Source organism: Oryzias latipes, chromosome 20 (assembly GCF_053564925.1).
Source record: "Oryzias latipes strain Hd-rR chromosome 20, Olatipes_Hd-rR_3.1".
Lineage (NCBI taxonomy): Eukaryota > Metazoa > Chordata > Actinopteri > Beloniformes > Adrianichthyidae > Oryzias > Oryzias latipes.
This window is the reverse complement of record NC_136256.1, coordinates 28,624,319-28,647,316: the sequence shown is the minus strand read 5'-3', so window position 1 is coordinate 28,647,316 and position 22,998 is coordinate 28,624,319. Positions and strand designations below refer to the sequence as shown.

Here is a 22,998-nt window from a genome sequence, read left to right as displayed (position 1 = left end):
TCGTACCGCCTGCCATGTGGCGTCTAAAGAGGCGGTTTTCCTTCAGTCGTCTGCTTTCATTCTTTGGATGGAGACTTGAGGATTTTCCAGGCAGGTCAGATGTCAAATTGGTGTAAAATTCAGCTGACGTGAACACTGTTGTTTGGTGTTTTGTTGTGCTGTTGCTGGAGGCGTGAAGAATCGCATAGACTGCAGATAAAACTACACGATGAAGAAGAAGAGGAAGATAATCCTGTTGATTACTGTAGTCCTAATGTAATCCAGGACTAGATCAATCCTACATGGGTCATTGGTATGAGGGTTTATGATCTCCAACCGATCCAGAATCCAATTTCTCATCAATTTTCTTCAGACAGCTGAGGTCGTGTTTGCATCATCTTTGTCTTCACCGCCACAAACCCGTACAAAGTCTTCGTCACCAAAGATGCTGCACCAACCTGTTGGGTTGATTCCACCCTACATCCTTCATCAAAGTAATCAGAATGCACAAAAAATTAAACTCCTCCCCCTGAGGGAGGGACTTCTTTCTGAATTAAAGAGGTCATTCAGACCTTTTTCTGGTAGACCTCAAACTTGGGGGGCCTGATTCTCACTCCTGGAGATGGAGGTGAAATGGGATTAAAAATAAATCCTCTTCATTACTGCCAATGTAAGTCTGATGCTTTGTAACTTCTGAGTTCAACTTTCAAAACAAAAAGCCAAAGTCAGCCGTCACCAAGCTTCAGACTTCAGACTTCATTTTCTGAGAAAAAACCTTTGGATTAAATTTTGAACCATTATTTTAACACTATTTCTTTTTTTTACTCTAGTCTCCATGAACCTGCAGGTCATCTGCAGAACAGGGAAAAATCCCAGTGACTGATGTAACTATAAAGACAAATGAAAAAGGAAAAACATTAAGAAAGAACTCTAAAGCGACTAGAAGGAGCCTGAAACTCACGACTGATCATTCCAGAAAAACCGTCTCCACTTACAAAGGTCTGGAAGGGTTTTGGTTTGCTAATGCTAATGTGGTTAAGGTAAATCAGGACACCTGAATGATCTATCCACTAATCCACCCTTTAACCCCCCCACTCTGCATGGTGTTAAAGGAAGAGCTCCTGTTGTCGTTTTGCTGACTGGTTTGGCTGTAGGATAAGTGCATGGAGTCTGACATTGTCAAGAAGATCTTGAGGCCAAGCTAAACCTCTGAAGCCAGTCAGTGCCCATCACCTCAGGGTTTAAGTAACTGCTATGGAACAAAAGATTAGCCCCGACAAAGACTTAGTGAGGCCAGAAGACATGTTAGATTGGAGTTACGCAAGAAGATTAGAAAGAGAAAGCACACGGAGGTGACAGTTTCCAATCTAAACTCTGCTTCCTGAAAGTGGGAAAGCCTGGAAAAGCCGGCGCTGCTCACGAGTCGCTAAGCAGAACCTAATTTAAACCCTGCTTTGTTTTAGAGGCACGGCGGAGAGGAGACCGCAGAGGAATCGCTCATCAAACAACCCGGGAAACGTCTCCACGGGTGGAAAGAGAAAGGGAAAAGAATTTTGTTCGCTCCCAAGGTCTAAGATTTGTCATTATGGGATGGAAAAAACAGAGGAAGAAATAATAAGAAAGCATTTCTAGTGTGCTTTAAAGAAGTCTTAATCATTAGTGGGCTGTGTGACGCGGTCAGAGGCCCCCTCCAGTAAAAGAACCAGATCAAAGAGGATGAAGGTTAAACGGGTTGAGTTGGTAGAAACAGAAGAGAACTGAACAGATCAACAAAAATGGACATGCAGGAAAAGTCATGAAAGTTCTCTGACTTGTACAAATGAAATCTGTCTTTGTGGTAAAAAGTAAGAATTGCGTGTTAACTCGTCTCTCCCAATATTTGCCGCGATTAAATCCTCTCTGTTCTTCTCCGGCTGTCTGCATGCACAGATTATCTCTGGTGATCTTTTGTCCTTAATAAACACTTAGTTCAGAACCAAATTTAGCACATCCTAATCCTGCAACACCATGTTTACACGCCGCAGCCTCGCTCTTATTGCAGCCCGCCTTTGTAACACGGGTTCAAATCTGAAACTGAATGATGTGCTTTGTCTTTATAATTACTTTTTCCCTCTCCGTGCTGCTGAATTTTCGTTTAACGTTGAAATAATAATTTAAGTCATGGGCTATATAACCCTTTCTGTCAGCTTCTGCCTATTAATATAAAACAATAGCAGTCACTGCATTTGTGTGAGCATTTTAGAGAAAATATTGATTCTACAATAGACCCGAGTGCTTCCTCTGCTTCACTTTCAAGTCCAGTGAGCTTTTAGGGAAATGCCACATATCTCTCACTGCACAGATTAGAATGGATTGCTTTTAATATTACCTCCAATATGGGCGCTTTTTTCCCCTGAATGGTCATTTCCCTTCATTGCTTGAAAAGTCAACTTCCATTTGACAAGACATTTAGAAAGCCTTGTGTGGCACAAACGGTGCATAAAGTTTCAAATTAAACTTGGGGGGGTAAATCTAAGGGTATTTGTGGCTGTTCTTGGAGAAACTAGAATTTCTGGGTCATTAAGTGCATTTTTCCTTTCTGTAGATCAACAGGCAGAATGCTGCATTTCCCCCTCTGCCATTCGTCCAACTGGGCTAATTTAATGTTGGGACACTATTGGGGTTAGCGTGATAAATGGCCTGTATGGGGGCGGCCCCCAGCGGGTAATGAGGGTTCACCTACAAGGACTTACAACACGGAGACCTAAAGTTAATACTTTTATATGAAAAAACAGGAAGCAGGAGCAAATCTGAGCACCCGGATGATCTGATCAGGTTTTCGAAGCTTCTGTGAGGACAGAACCCGCTGCCCCTCAGTTAAGTTCATTTGTTCTATGTCTTCAGATTTGTAGATTAGTAAAGCATTTATACTTGCAAAAAGTTATTTTACGTATTACATGGGAAAATTAACTGCACAGATTTAGTTAATTTTGTTCTGATTGTTTGGAGTTTTCAATTCTTTTGAGTTCTCTCTGAGTCCTGATTGGCAGAGGGAGGAGTAGGACAACTTCCTGAAGACTTCCATTTGGAGACAATGGAGGGGGAAGACAAAGTTCATTCTTTAGCTGGACAAATGTGTGTATTTTTGAAATGTGGTTAACTTGTTTTGGAGTATAAGTTCAGCTTTGTTTGTTAAAGCTTAAAATTACTGATAATTTACTTCTTTAGCCAAGATTTAGGGTTTGAATGGTTTGCATTTGTGGTTCCCCTCCTATTGTGTCATTGGTCTGATCAGCCTGTATAAAATCTCCCTAACATTTCCTGGGGGGGGTCAGATTTGGTTCAGTTGGTTTGAGCTTTTATTCCTGATTTTCTCAGTTACATTTTTGTTAAGTTGACCCCATTTTGATTAGGCCCATGCCATTTCTGTGTTGGATTGGAAGAAAACTGTCATGGTCAGCTGTGACGAGAACAGACCCAAGTGCTGGAACCCGGAAACGCTCGCACTAGGACTTGGCTTAGAAAGAGTTTTATTTTTGTTCTTGGGTGTTTGACGAGGAGTCCCGCGGATGCTGTCGCCAGAGAGGGCGGAGTGGACCAGAAGGTAAGGACTCTAGTTTGCGTGTAGTTGACACCGTTTTGACGAGGCCGGTGAGATGGAGCTTGCAGCTAGTGATCCAACATTGCATGGCGTGGCGTGGAAAAATGGCGTGGCTGGTGGTCAGGACGGCGAGGTGGACTTAATTGTCAGGAGCTTGAGAATGAACCCAGGTCGGCACTTGTGGCAGATGAAGTTTCTGTAAACAGGAATGACAGCTGGGCTACTGGGTTATCAAAACGAGAGACAACATGACAACCGTGGCTACAATAGTGACCAGGTACTGCTGCACCATGGTGGGGCAACCAACTAGCGAATAATACCGGAGCAAGGCTATCTTAAATTCAGGAGGGTAGATGAGGGAAGTGCCAACAGCTGGGTTCAATCTGTGGAGGAAGAGCAGAGAAGAGAGGGGGGAGGAGAGGACTCCCAGAGGTACCATGACAAATACCTATTATTGAAAATCTTTTTTGTTTGTCCTGTGGTTCTGCCGCGTGGCCCGTGACAGTTTCCCTACTAGTCTCCCTTTGTATTTTTGGAGTGGATTCTATTTTTTCAAATCAACCAATTGTAAATTTGTGCAAAAAAGCTAAACTTTCTTCTCAAACAACAGAAATGACGCATTGAAACCCCTCATAGAGACACATCAACCCTGTTACTTCAGTGCTGTCACTGCAAATAGCACATTTTAAATAACGACACAGCTATGTTCACACCGGGCTCTGAAACGTGCGTACGAGCAATCACTTCTAATGAAAAGTCTACGTAAAAATGCGTACATGCGTGGTTAGGGCTTACACATATAACACGTGCACGTTGTTGCATATCAGGGCAAAGCTGCTTTTCTCCACTTTGGAATCCGTTGGAATTCCGTTATTTGCATAAACGGATGAAGAGTTGCCGTATTTCAGGGAGCGTTAATGAATTTAGAGGTAAAACAAATGTGTTTCTTCAAGATTTCACTGTCAGTTTATCCCTAAATTCCTGGAACTGATCTGAAAATGAACGTATGGATCATTATTGATGGTCATATGTCCAGTAGACTGACATCGGGTTTAGTCCATATTTTCTTTGAGGGACTGTTGATATTTGGACCATTAAATTATTTTTATGTTGAGTTTGGTGTATCAATTGAAGAATGGCTCATTTGAAGAAGAACAAAGACTTAAATGAGGATTTTTCGTGGCATTTGTCTCTTTGACCTTCAAACTGCCTCAAACTGCCATCATTAAAAGTGACTAATATGACTAAAAGATAGTTAAACTCATGAAATATTCAAAGGCTGTGAAAACAAATGAATCCTCCCAAAAACTGTTGTTTGTAGATTCCTACAACTAAAACCTAAATGAGGAAAACAAACAGATGTTAGACTAAACCAGAATTTCACTTCAGTCTCACCGATTTTTCTCACCTGTAAGACGATGTCTTCCTATTTTATTTTGCTTTTGTTCCCTATTGGCGTTTATTTATTAAAAGTTGACTCTAGTGTTTTAGTTTAAAATTGAACCAGAATCAAGTGAGTTTGGAAGTGGGGTTTTTTCTCAGCAGTCCTCCGTGACTCAGTCACCCCGTCACCCTCACTGCCGGATTATTTGTTCTTAAAAGACTTCAACAGAATTTTGAAGGTTATTTAACTTCTCGTGCTTTGAATTATTTAAAGCTAGCGTCTCATTTTTTTCTCCTTTAATGACTCTGGAAGAACACTGATTGGTATTTTGACATTTTTCTTGGCATCTTGATGATAATGTGACATTCCTGGGTAATTAGCAGATTCATTATCATTCTTTTTTTTACCTCGGTTTGTCAGTGGTGATGGTTGCGTCCTATTAAACGACCCAGTGGGATTGTCTGTTTAGACTCTGATTGACCACTCTGACGACAAAAATGGTTAATGAACCAAAATTCAGATCCAGGCTGACAAACAGAGGAAATGCTGGAGTTAACTGCTCACATCTCTGCTAAAGAAGGCGGGTTGTTCAACCATAAAGCATGGTGAGGGCATTATTATAGTATGGGGAAAACAAATCCTTTTTACGTTTGTTGATTCTCATTCATAAGCAGAGTTTGTTTATGTTTGCTAATTTATTTATTGAATAGGGACAAATATAAAAATGTAGACATATAACAAAACATCAGTTCCATCTCCATGGCATGAGGCTTTTAGTATAAGCTAATATGCAGCAAACATGCGAATAAAATACCAGAAATATATAAGTTCATTTAAAGGATTACATTAAAAACAAAAGAAACAGTCAGAAGCTTCAGAATTTGAAGACATGGTAAACACATTTATTTATACATAACTTATTTATTAAAAACGTGTTGACCGAAGAAAAACTACATTTTTTCTGTCATAAAATTGAATAAAAACGCGTTCTGATCTTTGTGGTTTTGAGGAAAAGAGTTGAAGAAAAATTTAATATAAAGATGAGCTGGAATTCATAAAAGAACATTTTTAGTCTTTTTGACAAAAGTGTCTTTAGAAATCTGCCTGGTTTGGATGACAAATCAGCTGACCTCTAAGCCTGATACCTGTTTGTTCGGCTAGTTTAAAAAGATATATGCAAGCACTGAAAACTGCATTCTGTATTTACTCAGGTTATCTTTGATAACATCTTGTTTGGTTGAGGTTATTTCAACAAGAAAACAACCACAAAGCATAATGAAAAGAGAGGACGTCTGCCTGAAAGCTGAAGTTTCTTCTTGAAAGTGATCCTGAGTTCACTTACAAATCCACCCAGGAGAAGAAAAAGAGTCTGAAGGAAGGACTGTCAAAAGCCAGATTAGAATGTGATTGAAATGACTGCAAAGGGCTTTGAAAAAGCCCAAATGTGAAAGAAAACGTCTGAAAGGCTTTTCTGCAGCGCTCAGCTTCAGGAGGTTTGTGCGGTCAGCGTCGGGCACCGAGGACAATTATGCAAAACGGCTGACGGGGGTTGTTTCCACAGAGGAAGCTCTTCTGGGGTCGCTTCCTGAGCTTTCCACAGCAGGAGGAGATAACCATCATTTTATCCATTAACGTCAGAAGCAAATCCAAAGTAAAGTTCATTTACTTCCTTGAATGATCATTTTTCTCTCATCTAATCTATTTTTTTGGTTTACGCTCCCTCCGTCTCAGCATTTTTGGCAATTTGGTCCAATTCTGTTTTTCCTCAACGTCCGTAAAGTTCCAGCACTTTTCCGTAATCCGGTTGCTAGTTGTCTCCCAATGACCGAGATGAGCTGCTGTTTCAGGAGCGTTTCCGCTCCGCAGGAAAACGGCGTCGAGCACCTGGCTCCGCCTCCCACACCTGTAAGTGTTCCTGCTTCTCCTTTCTGAATCGGAGTCCAACACGCCTGTTTGCTGTGGACCACCACGGACCTCGTGGATGCTGTTCGCACACTAATTAGTTTGAATTAGAAAAGAAAATCCACTTTTGGCGTAAAGTCTTCTGAATCCGTGTCTTCACAGCGACCTTCTGCTATGGCGAGGCGAACCAGGCTCAGAAAAAAAACACAAACCGTCTTTGTGTCTCCAGGAACAAAAGCACATCTCTGTAGGATTTGGTTTGCTTTCATCAAAAGCTCTTTAGTTTGGTGGTAAAGCCCAAATACTGAGAGGATATCTGGATCCATTTGATGGAGATGTCAGTATAGCTTTTATTCCACTAATTTCCATATTTCATGATGTTCATGATTGAAGTTATTATACATGTCAGACGTACAGAAAGCAGTGGAATTGGCAGCAACCAGCAGAAATGTCATCTGTCTGGAAGGATTTGGAGAGCTCCCATGAAGACGATGCAATTATGTCCCACATGTCAGCACAGACAAATGGATAAACAGCATTCCTTCAAATTGAGTAGAATCCGGCGCCGACATCGATTGGAAGGAGACTTTCATAATTGTAATTGCCTCCTTGATTCTAATCATTGATCTAAATCTGAACATGTGACTGTGGAATGCAGACCAAACAGCAGCGGCTCACAAAATGACTCGGGCTCAGCCTGACTTCCATATAGACGCTAAAGGGAGCGGCGCTTGATTGTGTTGATGGCTGATACCCCCTTGAAGGAGGGGTCTGCCCCAGAGGGAGGGGTCTGCCCCAGAGGGAGGGGTATTACCACAGGGAGGGGTCTGATTTCTCCAGCAGTTAATTCTACAATGAAAAGTCATTTAGTTCAGTTTGATTTAAAGTCATTAGAGAAAAGGGGCTGTGAAGACTGAGACACACACACACACACACACACACACAAACACACACTAACACTGATAGAACCACACACTGATACAACCCCACACACACACACACACAACCACACACAGACACTGATACAACCACACACTGATACAAAACACACTGACACAACCACACACAGACACTGATATAAACACACACAGACACACAACCACACACTGATGCAAACACACGCTGACACAGATAAAAGCACACACAGACACACATACAACTACACACAGACGCACACACACTGACACAACCACACACTGACACACACACCATACACACAACCACACGCATACAAACACACACAGACATGCATACAAACACACAGACACGCATACAAACACACACAGATACTGATACAACCACACACTGACACACACACACACACACACACAACCACACACTGACACACACACACACATACACACAACCAAACACTGACACACGCACACACATACACACAACCACACTCTGACACACACACAGATACTGATGCTGACACAAATACAACCATACACTCAAACACATCCACACATTTACACACTCACTTCTGTGTTTTGAATCTTTCAGGTGTAACGAAAGACACAAAAAGGAAGACGACAAATATCTTTTAAAATAAAGGCGGGAACAGAGCCGGGGACAGAACCGAGGGTGTCGAGTCTCCAGGGGAACGAAACAGGTGGGTTCTGCAGGATGCGGTGAAGATGAAGCACGTTTCATGAGTGTCACTGCAGAACAGGCGAGCCACCTTCAGCAAAACAAGCAGAAGAAAACAAAGAAATAAAAAAAGAGTTCAGAGCCATAAATGCAAATCAGAATGAAAGGAATCCATGAGGAAAAGTCTGGTGCTCTTTAAAATCCTGAAGCATTTGAAGTTTTTCCACTTTATGTCAGGCATTTAGCTTCTCCCTGTCAGCCCAACAGTGAAACCACCCGACTGCAGACATTTGACATTTGACTATGGAACTAATCAGAGAGCAGATCGACGTGAGTCACGGCGAGGTCAGAAGCTATTTTGAAGCCAGACAGAAAAATCCACTGCAGAAGTGTCCATTTGTCAATAAATTATGGACATTGACAGTTTACAGAAGCCATAATGGCTTCTAGAGCAACCTTATCAGGATGTTCTTTGAGGTGTGCGGTAGCCCGGGGGCTCTTTGTGCGGGTTCATCAAATCGCCCCCAAAAGATTTTCCTCTTTTTCATTAATAGTTGAGAGCAGCAGATTCAGAAAAGGCCAATTATTCACGATGATCCAAATTAACTTCAGGCTCCTTTCAGACATCAGACAGAATCTGACAAAACTGCTGTCAATAAGCAAAGAAAAGAGTCTGCGACATCTTTGTGAGCAGGACTTCACAGAAAAGAGAAGCTTTTTTCCTCTGCGCCGTCTTCAAATGAAACAAAAGTCTTTGTTGTGTTTTCTGTCCAGAGACGCTCGTTAATCAAACGCAATGACTTTCAGTCTTTGTGTGCTTTTTCTTCATCCAAACAAGTTATGCAAATAAAAATAAAGTTTGAATTAATTTTAATGAGTTCCTAACAAAAGGGCCTCTGCTAATTAGCTACATTTCTGGTCTTTGAAAAACAGATAACACTGACCCCCCGTTGAATAGAAAACCCAAACAGGAATGGTGGAATACTCATTATGTAATGTGTGTGAGTAGGTGAGCTTTACGAGCCCGCTGGTCCTGTGGGAGGTAGATGGATGGGGGGGGCAATATATAGCATGAGCTCCAAAGCACAAAAGCGAGTTTTGTATGATTTCCTACAGCTGCCTGCAGGGACGAGAATCCCAGCATCGTATGCTTTCATTTGCGTTCCTGACTTCATTTCCATTTAAAAGTTCAGCCTCCCGACCCCCCATCAAAGATAAAAATAGTCAAAAACTAAAGACTTCACATTCCAGACAACCATCATTCTTTCTTGTGAATAATAGGCTGCAGCTGCGTCTGCGCATACACTGGTTTAGGACAGGAGGTTCAATAATGACATGAAGTAAGGATAGATGTGATCAAAACGGCAAAGCACAGACGTGTTCTTAACGGCCACAATTATCCATCAGCAGGAAAAAGAATTCCCACTTTGAGGCTGATTCCATCCCAGGAATCAGGGCTGAACGCTGTTTCACGAGGAAGCAGCTCTCAGCATCAGAGCGGCTCTGAGGCCCGTCTGTGAAGGCCGCGCTCTGCCATCCCTGCTGTCCTTCACCGAGTCTGCAGCCTCCTCACAAAGGATGCTGCACCAACGCAAACCGGCGCCGACGTCTGGATCCCGGAAAATGTTAGACGTCAAATGTCAGGATAGAAAGTTTAAAGGTTTAACAGTTTGTCAAAATGCGGCTTCCTTTCTAAGCCAAAGATTGATGACTTTTGGTTCTGCAAGTTTCAGGAAATACTCTCCTCCTCAGATTTAGAAAGACATCTAAAGGAGGGGTGAGCATTAATCATTTTTAAAATTTATTTAATGTTTAAGTATAAAACAAAAGGAACTTTGTAACATATTTGTATCTTATATTACTAACAGTCATTGGCTCCAATCAGGCTCATTGAACACTGTTTGAGATTAAACGTTAATCATATCAGGAATCGTCTGTTTATTTGGTAAAATGCATTTCAGCCTCTTGATAAAGTTGTCCTGTCTGGGGTCAAATCAGGATTTAGAAGAATTTAAATTTGAATTTTGAAAACTAAAAACAAAATATTTTAAATACAAAAAATTATGAAGCATTTGAAAAATAAAATTAAAAAATAATAATAATTTGACATAAATATTTAAAATAAGAAAAGTAAGTAAATTTAAAATATGAATAGAAAAATAAAAGCTAATTTGTAATATCTGCTGTTTTACTTTTTCACCTTTTTTTTCATTTCTCTTGGCTTTCAGTCTCAATTTGGTTTTTCAATTCAGATTTATTGGTGTTTAGCCTAATTTCACGTGGGGGCGGGGCTAAGGGGGCGTGATTGACATCACGTGATTGAGGCTTATAGTGAAGTCATTTCTGCTCTAAAACGGCATCTGCTGTCGCCGCCTTTGTAATGCCTCCTCTGATTCTCACTACTGTACACTACAAATCAGATTTATTTTTGCAGTTTTAGGTCAAGAATTGTTTTTAATTTTTTAGCAAGTTTAAAATTTACCATTATACATTAATTCAAGTTTTACATTTTGAAAATTTCTTTCAGGTTTATAGTATATACTTTCGACTTTAAAACTCTTGAATCTTTCATTATTTTTTATTTTTATTTTTTACAATGTAATTTTCATTCACTGTAACCCTTGTTCTATCCTAGGCACTTTAACATTTGGAGTTGGGTCATCTAGACCCACTAGACAGTGCTCTGAACCTTTTTTCTTCAATGATTTGTGATCTTCACTGGTGTCCATGGATTACATGAAATCTTTACACCTTTATCCACCTTTGTCATGGTAGGGGGAACACGTCAGTGGAAGGGGGGGGGGGGGTCATATAAGATAGAACAAGGGTTAAGGTGATCCTGATTTGACCCCATTTGCCTGTTTGAGCAGGTGCAGAAACTCTGGTAGAAAGTTATTTTCGTCTTCCTTTTCGTTTTTCTTTGGCGGCTGCAGACTTCGTCGGAAGACGACCTGCTCTCTGAGTTGGACTGAAAGGCGGCGCTGTGGAAGCTTAATAGACGCGATGATGCTCCTGTGCTCTGACCTCCTTCAGCCTTCAGTCTGACGGTCCAGTGGTCGATAATCGAAGCATCAGCCGGCCTTCATGAACTTCTTCTTCAGCTGTGTAGGAGGGATCAATGCTGTTGAAAAAATCAAAGAGCACGTGCCACACAGTGAATTTATATCCATGTTTAGAGTCAGTAAAACTTTCTAAATGTTGGGCCATAAGAATGAACAGTTTTTCCATCAATCTAAGAAAAGCAACCATACAGCTCTTTGGGTCGATAAGAGAAAGTTAGAAAAACTGTTCTATTTAAAATGAACAGAGCCTCACAGCTTTATATTTAGAAATAGAGCCTCCGCTCTCTTACTAAGGGTGCAAAAACATTTCAGCTATTCAGGAGCATTGCTTGACATAAATGCTAAAGTATTTGTGGATTTCATCATTTATGGTCCATTATTTCAGAGTGAGAGAAGCGTCTGTGCTCACGGAAAGAGGCCAAAAACCAATATGGCCCTGATCTTCAGCCCTCAGGCAGTGCTTCAGTAAAAACTGACAGGAGTTTCAGTGCCGGAGTTCCGAAAACACGTTTAAAAACTGTTTTTAGAAAACAGATCATCACCTCATCCACGAAAACGCAGCAAAGGAGAAAACCAAATGAAAAGAAGAAAAAGATGCAGATGGGAGCCGAGTGCGTTCAGCTTACAGATGTCGAGTCAGCAGAAGGGAAATCGGGAATCAAACCGTTGGAACATGTTGGTTGGATGAGGATCAGCTAGATTTGTAGATGAGGTCGCTTTGGATTTGGGTTAAAAAAGCTTAACCAGTTAACCAGCCTTTGACCCACAAGAGCTATCTAGTAGAGGGAGACCTGGCTGCAGACAAGACGGCACCCAGACATCATTAAAAGAAGCAGAAACTCTACAAGATTTCTGAACTGTAACACCTTTTATTAAAACTTTTAAGGCCCGTACACACCGGGACGAATTTCGCCCGCGATATTCGCCGACGTTTAACGCCTCGTGACTAAACAAAGGGCACCAATCTGAGTGTGCACACCGACGCGAAAAAAAGCCACGCGTCAAAGCGTCACTTTTTAAAAAACGCCTCGGGTTCGTTTTTTTGGTTTGACGCATCGCGTTGAAATCTATTCGACCAATGAGAACGGCGCTTTTGCACACGTGTCTGGAGCTTCTGAAGTTACAGTAAAACACAACTTGGGGGCGCTCAAACATAAAACTGCCTTTCTGAGCACACATACCAGCGAAGAAGATAGACGCCAAGCAGCGTCTACACTGCTGCGAAGAAATAATGACGGACATTCTAAAATATCCCCGAACAACCATTTCAAGCACCAGTTGGAGCAACTGGTGCTTGAAATATTCATGTTTTCTTTGTATGATTCTGACAAGCGCGTAAATACTTGCTGTCTTCTTCTGAGTGAAAAGCGACTTTAAGAAGCGTAAAGTTGCGCAGCGCCACCTTGTGTACAGGAGTATTTCTGTTTTACATTAAGCGCCATCTAATGTCAGGGAATGAAATTGCATGTTCGCTCGGCTCATCGTCAGCGAAAATCGCCTGGGTGTGAACACAAAAAACGTGGCGAAAAACGCTGGCGAATAACGCCTGGCGAATAACGCCTGGCGAATATTCGTCCCGGTGTGTACGGGCCTTTAATGTGAATAAACGGTTTTGCAAACAGGTTGCAAGATGAGTTTATGACGATGCAAAATCATTTTATTCCTTTCAAAAAGCATTTTAACAAAAGTGTTCAGATTTGTAAAACTGTTAACCGTAACTTTTCAACCCCTAGCCCCATCAATGTGGATCAGCTCATTCTGACGCGGAGTAAAGCAGCTTTGTGCCGGTGTGCAGCACCTTATATTAGTAAAATGTTGCATATTAGGAAAAAAACCCACTTTAAAGTGTTGCTTAACGGCAGTAAGCCACTTTACTCTGATAATCAGCTGATCAACGTTGATCGCATGAAAAGTTTGTCAAACAGAATAAGAGGTTTTAACAGAGACATCTCCGTTAAAGGTTTTAAAGCTTAAAACGAAGAAAAAAATGTAAATGTTAAGTTCGCCTTGTAACCCTTGTGCTATCCTAGGCACTTTAACATTGGGAGTTAACCAGACCCACTGGACAGTGCTCTGAACCTTTTTTCTTCAATGATTTGTGATCTTCACTGGTGTCCATGGATTACATGAAATCTTTCCACCTTTATCCACCTTTGTCATGGTAGGGAGAACACCTCAATGGAAGGGTGGGGTCATCTAAGATAGCACAAGGGTTAAGTTAGTGTTTTGGGGCAATATAAAGAGTATTTTGGGGTTGGAAAGTGAATTTCCGGTTCCGGACTCCAGGTTCCAGCCAATGATGTTACAGCGCCATGTTGTTGTCTGCAGCCAGGTCCTCTTGAACTGGTGGCATGTCCTCACAGCAACATTTCATTTCCTCTGCTTGTTTCTGCTTGTTGATTAAGTTAAAAAGTGCAGCTAAGAAAAAAAATGTTAAAAAGCATTTTCATTTTTTTATGCCAAAAGAATGATACATACCTACAGTAGAATGTACCTGGTAGGGTAAAAGAATCAGACGGTATCACAACGGCAAAAACTCAGTTGAATCTTTGATGTGTGGATTGGTGGAGCACGTATAGAGATGTGTATTGAATCATATGAGATGAGAAGACACCCAACCCTACAAACCAAGGTCAAGAGGACCCGAGTTCAGGGGGGGAACTCCGGTTTGGACTGTAAAGTGTTTTTAACCATTTCCAGCCCAACCACAGTGAAAGCTTCCTGGTTAGGACTTTACGTTTAAGCTTTTCTCAGGTTTTTTGGTCACGTAATTCTTTAAAAAGATCTCAGTCTGAACAGGAAATGGAGTCTGCTGCAAACACAGCCGCCCTTCTCTGGCTTGTTTTTCCTCTGGCCTGCCCTCTGGCAAACTACCTCTTATTTGTATCTGTAATTGAAAGAAATTAAAAGCAAAAAGGATTCATTACTACCTAAATAATCTCTTTTACTCCTTAGAAAGCTCTACATTTTAGCAGACCAGACCAAGTAGGAAAGACTTTCCAATTCCATAATTTTACAAATTAATGCAGTTTCTTCATTTTAATCTTCTGTTTTACATTTATTTCACTTTTAGACCATCAAACTGTGAGAAACAAGATGTGAAAGTGAAATACATTTCTCGGCAGCAGCTGAGGAGCTTTCAGTCTAAAGGCATGAATGAGGGGTACATCTTGGGCTCAGTGAGGCTTGTTTACCCTCAAAAGGCAGGACTGATCTCTTCACCATCTGTCCCCTTTGGTTGTCAGGCTAAGAAGCCAAAGACTTTCTCAAACTCACATTGGAGCGGTTCATGCTGCCACAGATTTGCATTTTTCAGAGAACAAACCATCTGCTTGTTGGTAAACTTGTGCTTTGCATGGAAACAGCATGTTCTTCTGAACACATGAGCTTCAGAAGATCGTAAACATGTTCAGTCTTTTATGCTTCATGGTAAAATCAGCTAACAGCTGAGCACAGAGTTACTGTTGTGGTGCAGTGTTGGGATACGAGACAGTTCTAGGGAATTTCAACCGAAAAGAACTCAGTCTTGACACCCTTTAATCTCATTAAGGGTTTATTTGTTACACGTAGAGGGAAAAACTAATAAAAAGCACCAAACTAAATACTGCTAAAATACAATAGGTTCCCTGTAACTTGTGAATGCTGAGGTCACCTCAAGGGGGTCAAGTGTGAGAATTTATGACTCAACCAAACCCAACCTGCTTGTTGGAAGGCTCTTTGGATTTAAGCTTCTGACTAAAAATATACCAGAAATGGTTAAGATTGCAGAAAATGTACTGATAACCAAGTCGGTAGACATTTGGATTTAGTTAAACCCATTGCATTTATATAAGAACTGGATTGAAAGACTCCTTCCAACTGACATTCCAAACAGGAAGTGACTTCTACAGAGAAACAGCTCAGAATGACCATTCTTTCGACCTCAAGAGCATTGACAGAAAAATGAAGCATGATGGAACATGCTGCACCTCCTTTTATTTCAGATTTAGGCTGTAGAATAATGCAAACATTTCCACTGTGGTCACTGTGTCCATGTTACTCCTGCAGCCAACCCCAGCAGCCACAACCCTGTGATGGGCTACAGGTCACTGTGGGGACCAATCGTGGCTGCTTCCTGGAAACCTCTGTGGACCAGTGATGTCTTTGCAGTCCTGTTTGGAGAGTGAGGGACCTGCAGGATGGAAAACCTGCAGGGCAGACACACAGTAAGTGATGAGGCTCATCAGGTCAGGAGCCGCTGTGGACCGGAGCTCTGGGAGCGTATGAAGACACTGCTGGGGAGTAGTGGAACCGACTGAACAGGACTCTCCTCTGGTTGTAGCGAGAGTGAGACCTGGCAGCGCTGTCTTGATTCCATGAGTTTTCATTAGTCAGAACTGGCTGCTGGTCACTGCCAAAGTCTGATAAAAAACTGAGAAGACCGGACAATTGGCCATGGGGAGCACCACGGCGATCCGCCTCCTCACCCTCTGCGCTCCTGAGAAGTCTTGGAGATGCAGCTGAATTTATCGGTGATAAATCCTTCTTGTAATATGGGGTTAAATCGATCAAGATGGGGACAATCTTTTTTTTGTAGGAAAGAGCTGCAGGACAAGTTCAGAATCATTTTCTGCGTCGTCAGGGTCAACAGACCTGAAAGAGTTGTGTTACCTCTCAGTGGTGAAGAGCAGCTGATGCCTCCAATCAGAAGACAGGGAATCAAAAATACAAACCTGCAAAAACACTCGCATCACCCTCACTGAAAAATACAGCAGCTGCCCAGGGGACTGTTCCAGAAAGCACATATAAGCTTCCCTGACTTTAACCCTGAACTCTGGCTGAGGTCCGCCTGAACTTGCTTACTTTGGGTATGTCGGTTCCAAAAGACCGGATATGAGTTAGCGTAATTACTCTCCACTTGGTAACCCTGGGTTAATGCACGTGCACAGCAAGTACATAAAGACATTCTCAATGGATCACCAATATCCTGAGTCACCATGGAAACGTGTGGAGAACAAAAGAGAGCGCTATACTTCAGTGAGACGGAGTCTGACATTATAATGACGGTGTGTGAAGATTATACGACCATCAAAAAGTATTACGGCTGGATCATCAGCAAAAGATTACATTATAACACACACATAATTTATCCACCTTAAATGAATGACTTCAATTGGTAACAAGTAATTGGGTTAAATTTATTCCACCTAATTTCTTACGTCTATCCAACTCAATAGTTGTTTATACAACTCAAATTTACATATTTGTCCAACTAAATGTCATATTACTCCAATTCAAATTCATGTCTAAATTTGAGGCCGCAGATATTCTCAGTTTTATAACATTAAAATGAATGATATAGTGAGGATTTGCAATATAAAGCTTAATGATACAGTTCTCTTGTACAGTTCTCATAACTCAGACTTTAACTTTAGCACTTATATGTCAAAGAAGTAGTGGTGCTAAATAAACTCATCCTCCTCTTCCTCCCCCTCACTCATGGTGCAGAAAGAATTAAACATAGTAGGATAAAAAACATTAAAACAGCTAACAAATAAACACATTTGGTCAAAAACCCACACTTAAACCCAAATCCATCCAGAAAGGCAAAGGGAATGGTATCCCACAATTCCTTGCGGTGCCGCTCTAACAGCAGCACCAAAGTTACACCTACTTAATTTGAATGAAAGTAAAATAACTATCTGATAACTACGTGTAATTTTTAAGTTGAATGAATTCCGAAAAATGATTTCTTAACTGAAGCAAATAATTAAGTTAGATCAAAGTAAAAAGTTTCTCTTTCCAACATCCATATGTGGTCTTATCACCCTCTCATGGTGGAAAAAGTATTATCTGAGCTTCTTCATCCACTAAATCATCTTCAAATGGACACGCCATGCTGCTTCACCTCTCTGAAAACTAACATTGAACTAAACCTGCTCCAGACCAGGTTATGTTCAGAGCATGAGTTGCTATGGCAACTTGACATACCTTGAAACATACTTCTGTTTTTTATAGTGGCTGGGTAGCTTGGTTGGTAAGGTGAGAGGCTACCATGCAGAAATCAAGGGTTCAATTCCCAGAGGGGGATAAACAATGGCACTTGGGTCAATTACCATATCTATGGCAAGCAATTAACATCACCCAGTGAGGTCCTTAGGCAAGACCCTTAACGCTATCGCCTCCCGAGCGCGGTTAGGCTGCAGCTCACCACCCCCCCAGGAGATGGGTGAAATGCGGAGAAGAATTCCCCATTGTGGGATAAATAAAGTACTAATTATTATTATTGAAGCAAAAGCTGAGGTTATCCGCTTCCTTAGCCTAAAACTCACATAACCTGCTTTCTGGAATACCCCCCTGGTGTAGAGAGAAAGTAACTCACCTCATTCTGCAGCAACTAAAGACAAACTGCTCTGTGATCTGCCTGGCAGTAAACCAACACAAAGTTCCAAACCTTTCTGCAGGATCGTCTGTGCAGCAGGACCTGACTGGAGCTGATTGTCAAACATCAACAGCTGTGATGAGAAGCTGCAGCTAATGACGGAGCTTCCCCTTCCCGTGTCCTTCATGTGATCACTTCCTGCTCCAGAGGAACGCTTCTGAAGGAGAATGGAAGAGATTTTACTCATGAAATCAAAGGAAATAAGAGAGGAATGTTTGGACCAGGTGGCAAGTTCCAAGAAGATGTTGGTTCTAATTTGAGTGTACACCTTTAAAAGTTTGAACGGGAGACTTCAGGAAACCAGCAGTGGATGGATTTCTCTTTGGAAGGAGCAAACGGTCAGCACCTCGCTCCCACAGGTGAGTTCAGGTGCCCTTTGCCAAACTACCAACACAAAATAAGTCTTTAGTCTACTCTTGTTTACAGCCTCACCAGTAAACAACACAGAGCCCCGTGTTTTCCAGATAAAATCCCCCAACATGCAGCAGCTAACATGTTTATTTCATGAACCATCATCTGAACTCAGACTGACTTTCCTGTTTATTTATAGCTGTGATGCTGTGGGGGTGTTTTCTATGTTTAGTTCTCATGTTTGGTCAGTTCTCTTTACCTTGAGTCAGAACTCGGTCGGTGGTTCCGTCTCAGAGTGGAATCTGAGCATGTTTTCAGTTTGGGGGGTTTCTGTGATTCACATCAGCTCTTGCTTTTAGGGAAACTCATTTTGGTCGTGTTTACATCCTCAGCATTTCTGCTCCTGCAGTCACTGATGTTCTGTCGTTTTTCATAATGCTAAATCATCTGGGAGTGGGACTCTTATCACATTTTTATGCCAGTTTTCTCACATTCCAGGTTTTAACAAAAAGTCTTTTTATCTCTTGTTTTTCTTCTTTTTGACTTTTAAAAGCAAACTTTTAATTTAAAATTTCTTAAATTACAAAGAATTACTTTTAAGTGGAATAGGCGACTCACTGTAAATGTAACTAAAACGTCTCTGAATTTGATTTTTCCATTTGCTCCTCTCCTTTTGGATTTGGGGCAGTGTCACCTTTGGTTGGATGTTGTCTTCTTTTGGTTTTTGAACTGAAAGTTTTTTTTAATTGTAATTCCCAGGATTGGCTTCAGGACCCCATCTGGGTTCACCCTTGTGGTTTTGGTCCACCTGGGTCTTTGTTTTAAAAATAAAGTGGCACAGCAAAGCTCCTGTGGTCGGGCCCATGTGGAGTTTAGTTTTGTCACTAACGTTGATTAAAAAATGGAGGCCAATCGTAGCTCCGGCGTGGAAGCAGCAGTTTCGACTGACGAGATCTTCAGAAGCTGCAGGCATGGATGCCGACCGCTTTCAGCATATTCGTCTGCGCTTCACTCCATCGGAGTTTAGCTGAGCCTGCAGCCTTGTGAAAACAGGGTCTTGGCGCTCAGAACAGTTCCTCCTTCAGCTTTCACTCCGGAGCATCGGACAACAGGATGTAGGATGGAGGCATCAGTCTTTTACCCATCAGGGTGGATCTGAGCATCATTTTGGAGGAAATGTTTGATGACTTGGGTTGTTTGCTTGGAGCTGCTAGCACTGCAGTTGCTTGAAGATCACTCTTTTGTTAAAGTGGCTTCCTTTCCCTGTTTCGTCAGTCTAAAACAGTAAATGTAAATTTAAACGAGCTCATGCGTTCTTCAGTTCAGCTTTCTATTGGACCCTATTTCAGTCTGTGTTCAAACCTCAGGGATGGCTTTACACCTTTGTAGTTTGTGTTACGATAGGTTCATCACAGATTGTACTGATTTTCATTTTGTTTTAATAGTCGGAGAGTTAGTTATTTCTGAACTCGCATCAGCAGCCTGTTCATTTTCTTCATTTTAAACCCATCTTCCAACAAATCAAATCATTTCCCTGAGTTTCAGAGCTCCTCCTTCTTTCTTAGTGTCAGTGATGCCACTCGTTGCATTCAACCTGCAGGTCTTCACGCTGCAGCGTAACGCCTGAACCCTCCCACTCCTCTTTCTGCCCCCTCCCTCAGTCTTTGAACACATGTGGCTGTGAGGCTGTGCTTCTGCATCAATGCTACACCTCCCACCGTCAGCAGAACCTAAAGACTCAAATCCTGCTGCAGGGATCCACACTTGATTGAACTGTTTGTGTGAGAGTTGTTTGTTTCTTCTCCCTGTGACATTCTTTAAACACAGTCAGACCTGCGTGAGCCGACTGTGACGGATTATCTGGGCGTCGGAGGACCTGTGATGCTTCGAGTCTGTTCTGACGCGAACGCCTGACATTTCTGCTCTTTTGATTCTGCAGAACAGAGCCGTCTCAGAAATGCCAAATCACTCATTCACTTTTATATCAAGTACAGTGCAGGAGAAAGCATGAAAACAATGCTCAGAGAAGTTTCTGTTAAAAACAAAAAAGACAACTTTGTTTAGAAAAGACTGCAATGAGAGGCTTACATGGAAAACGGAAGAACAGCAGCAGCTTCAGATCTCACTGGTGCTTTCAAGATCCGCTCTGAAAATGGTGCTTTTGTCGTTTTTAACGTCATTGTGGCATTTTTCTGATGATGGAGGACATGGATCAAGTAAATTAAGTTCAAAGCTGAATTTCTGCGTAACTCTTTAGTCAAATTGATCAAAAAGCTCACATTATTGGCGTAGAAAATACAATTGACAGCTCACAAGATCCCTGCTCTGAGCTCTCAACAATTAAGAGGGGAAAGGGGGCGGGGTTGCTCCACACCAACAGTCCAACCCACAAATCAGAAGTGAATTTCTGATGAACTCCAAACGTTCTACAGAAACTATGTCATAGAAAACAATACAGGTCTTTAGATTATGGGCTATAAACAGCATAATCATAAATAAAAGACCAATGGGAACGATTTGAAAACCAATCAGAAGATAACCGGAGTGGTACTTTAACCAATTCCTACCAACTACTTTTAGACTAAATGTGATGCAGATTGTAGACAATAACAGCACAAATTCATATTACATTCTGATCTATTAAAGGTCAATAATCTTTCCATTTTTAGACCGACGTGTTAAGTTCTAATGTCGGAGCCGTTTTCTGCAGACTCAGTAATCAGACTTAAATAATAACAAAAGAAATTGGAGACGGCATTGTTGGCTCAGGTTGTCTCTGTGCTTTCAGGAACGGCCTCAGGAGTTTCCAAAAAGCGCTGAGCTCTGATGATTTTAGCCAGCCTAAGCAGGAATGAGTGGAGCTCGTGTTGGAGAGAGTTTTCTGCTGGGATTAATGCAGAATCTGTGCAACTCTCCATCGGTGGACGTAAACTGATGTATGAAGGACACGTCTGCTGGTTCAAAGCTCCAGCTCACTGATGTGTTTTATGGGGAGTTTTGGTCAAACGGCTCTCGTGACCCAAAGGGGTTATCTGTCCAAACCGGACCAAAACTTATTTTCCTTTTTCTAATTTTGTCCTGAAATAAAAACATTTGGAGCAGAACAATCCAGTTCTATTGTGGGAATAGTGTCTTTAAAATCATGCGGCAGCTTTGCTTTCTGGGTATTTTTTTCCGTTGGGCAGCTTGATTGTAAAATTCCCCGTTCTTTTTGGGTTTTTTTGTTTCTTTTTTTCAAAGCAGCAGCAGCAGCCTTTCTGTCCTCACTCTGTCATATGTGATGGATCAGTGAGGAAAGTTTTGCCCCAGTTTTGAAACGATCATGTCCTGGGGAGAGCAGCAAAGGTTCGCCTCAGGCGTCTGCAGCTGTGTGATGGTCTGTTACTGGGAGCGTTCCGCCCCCTCTGGGACAAAAGCAAGTCTCTGGTCAGCTTCAGTCTCTGACCCACACTTTCCCTGGACTGCTGTAGAAATCTGCTCCAACCTTTTCTCTTCTTCAATTTTTGATGGCTGGCTCTCAGACTCTGGGATTCAAACTCAGCTCTCTGAATTGCTTTCTGCCTTGTTTTTATGACTAGAAGGCCTGCAATTAATAACTGGGGCTCTCCTGCATGACTCAGGCTGATGTTTATTGGATGATCAATGCTTGTTTTCTCCAGTATTGTTCCAATTTCCTGTTGAGTCACGGAGGCAATCAGAATGATGTAGACAAGCATTAAACTTGTTGTTTTCACACATTATTTTTGCTCTAACCACAACCTGTGTTTTGAATCCTAATGGTACGATAGAAACTGAAACCTAAGGTGGAGCTTTTTCTTTAGTGCAGGAACAAAAAAAATGACGCATTTTTTTAAATGGTATTATTTATTTTTTGCTAACCAGACGATGAAAGGCTATCGCAGCCATGGCAGTTTGTTTCAAAGGGAAGTCATTACAATAAACACCTGCATAATGCTTGGGAGACCATGTCTTCTGAAGGATCCTCATGGGGGAAGCTGCTCATCCACTTAACATGACCGTTCTGTGTGTTTCAGTGTGTGTGGGTGGGTGGGGGGGGGGGGGGGGGTAGTGTCAGACTTTAGAGTACATCAATAAATCATGTGGGAGTGTGAAATGGTTTTTGTCACATTTCCACTGGCGTCCACAGATGCATACTTGGAATCACGGTTGTGTGGTGAGACGGTGTTTCCTGGTCCTGGGCCTCATGGCCAGACGTCCACCCGGTTTTCACGCCTACCCTGTTCAAACGCACCTGTCTCCAGTCAGACTTCTGCAGAACCTGATGATGAGCTCCATGTTTAAATGTTAACATGGAACCAAATGTTGGCTCAGCAGAAAGATCACTTAATGTTGTTTCAATGAGGAGCGATATTATAAATATTTTCGGAATGTGACACGTGTTCAAGGCGCTCTGAATGCAGGTTCTTGTACGCATTTTTAGCATACGGTGTTCAAACTGGACTGTTGCTACCAGATACTTGTGCATGTTCTCACAGCTGGAAGAGGCATGGTGTAAATTATCCAAGCCGTGCAAATCTTGTTCCAGCCTTTTTCTTTCTCTGTTCTGATATTTGATGGACTTGGTGTCACAGAATTCCGGTCGGTGTTTTGGAAAGGCTGCCCTCCATACGTCACTACCAAATACAACTTCCTTATTATTTCAAGTTCAACTACCGTAGTTTAATTTTCAACACGCGCTTCTGTACGTAAAGCCCAAAAACTGACT

The 22,998-nt window shown here is 41.8% G+C and overlaps 2 long non-coding RNA genes across 2 annotated transcripts in view; one reads left to right on the top strand and one right to left on the bottom strand.

Moving 5' to 3' along the window:
* Positions 1 to 15,035: 15,035 nt before the first annotated feature.
* LOC101174542 (uncharacterized) lies at positions 15,036 to 17,999 on the bottom strand. The gene is made up of 3 exons (XR_013652171.1): positions 17,862 to 17,999; positions 16,151 to 16,212; positions 15,036 to 16,083 (listed from the first exon to the last, which is right to left on the bottom strand). It is a non-coding gene; the product is annotated as an uncharacterized LOC101174542 (long non-coding RNA).
* Positions 18,000 to 18,023: 24 nt separating this feature from the next.
* The window catches only part of LOC144988310 (uncharacterized), a 122,476-nt gene continuing 117,501 nt past the window's right edge, over positions 18,024 to 22,998 (top strand). Inside the window, exon 1 of the long non-coding RNA XR_013652173.1 lies at positions 18,024 to 18,280. This is a non-coding gene — a long non-coding RNA (uncharacterized LOC144988310). The remainder of the gene's footprint in view (positions 18,281 to 22,998) is intronic.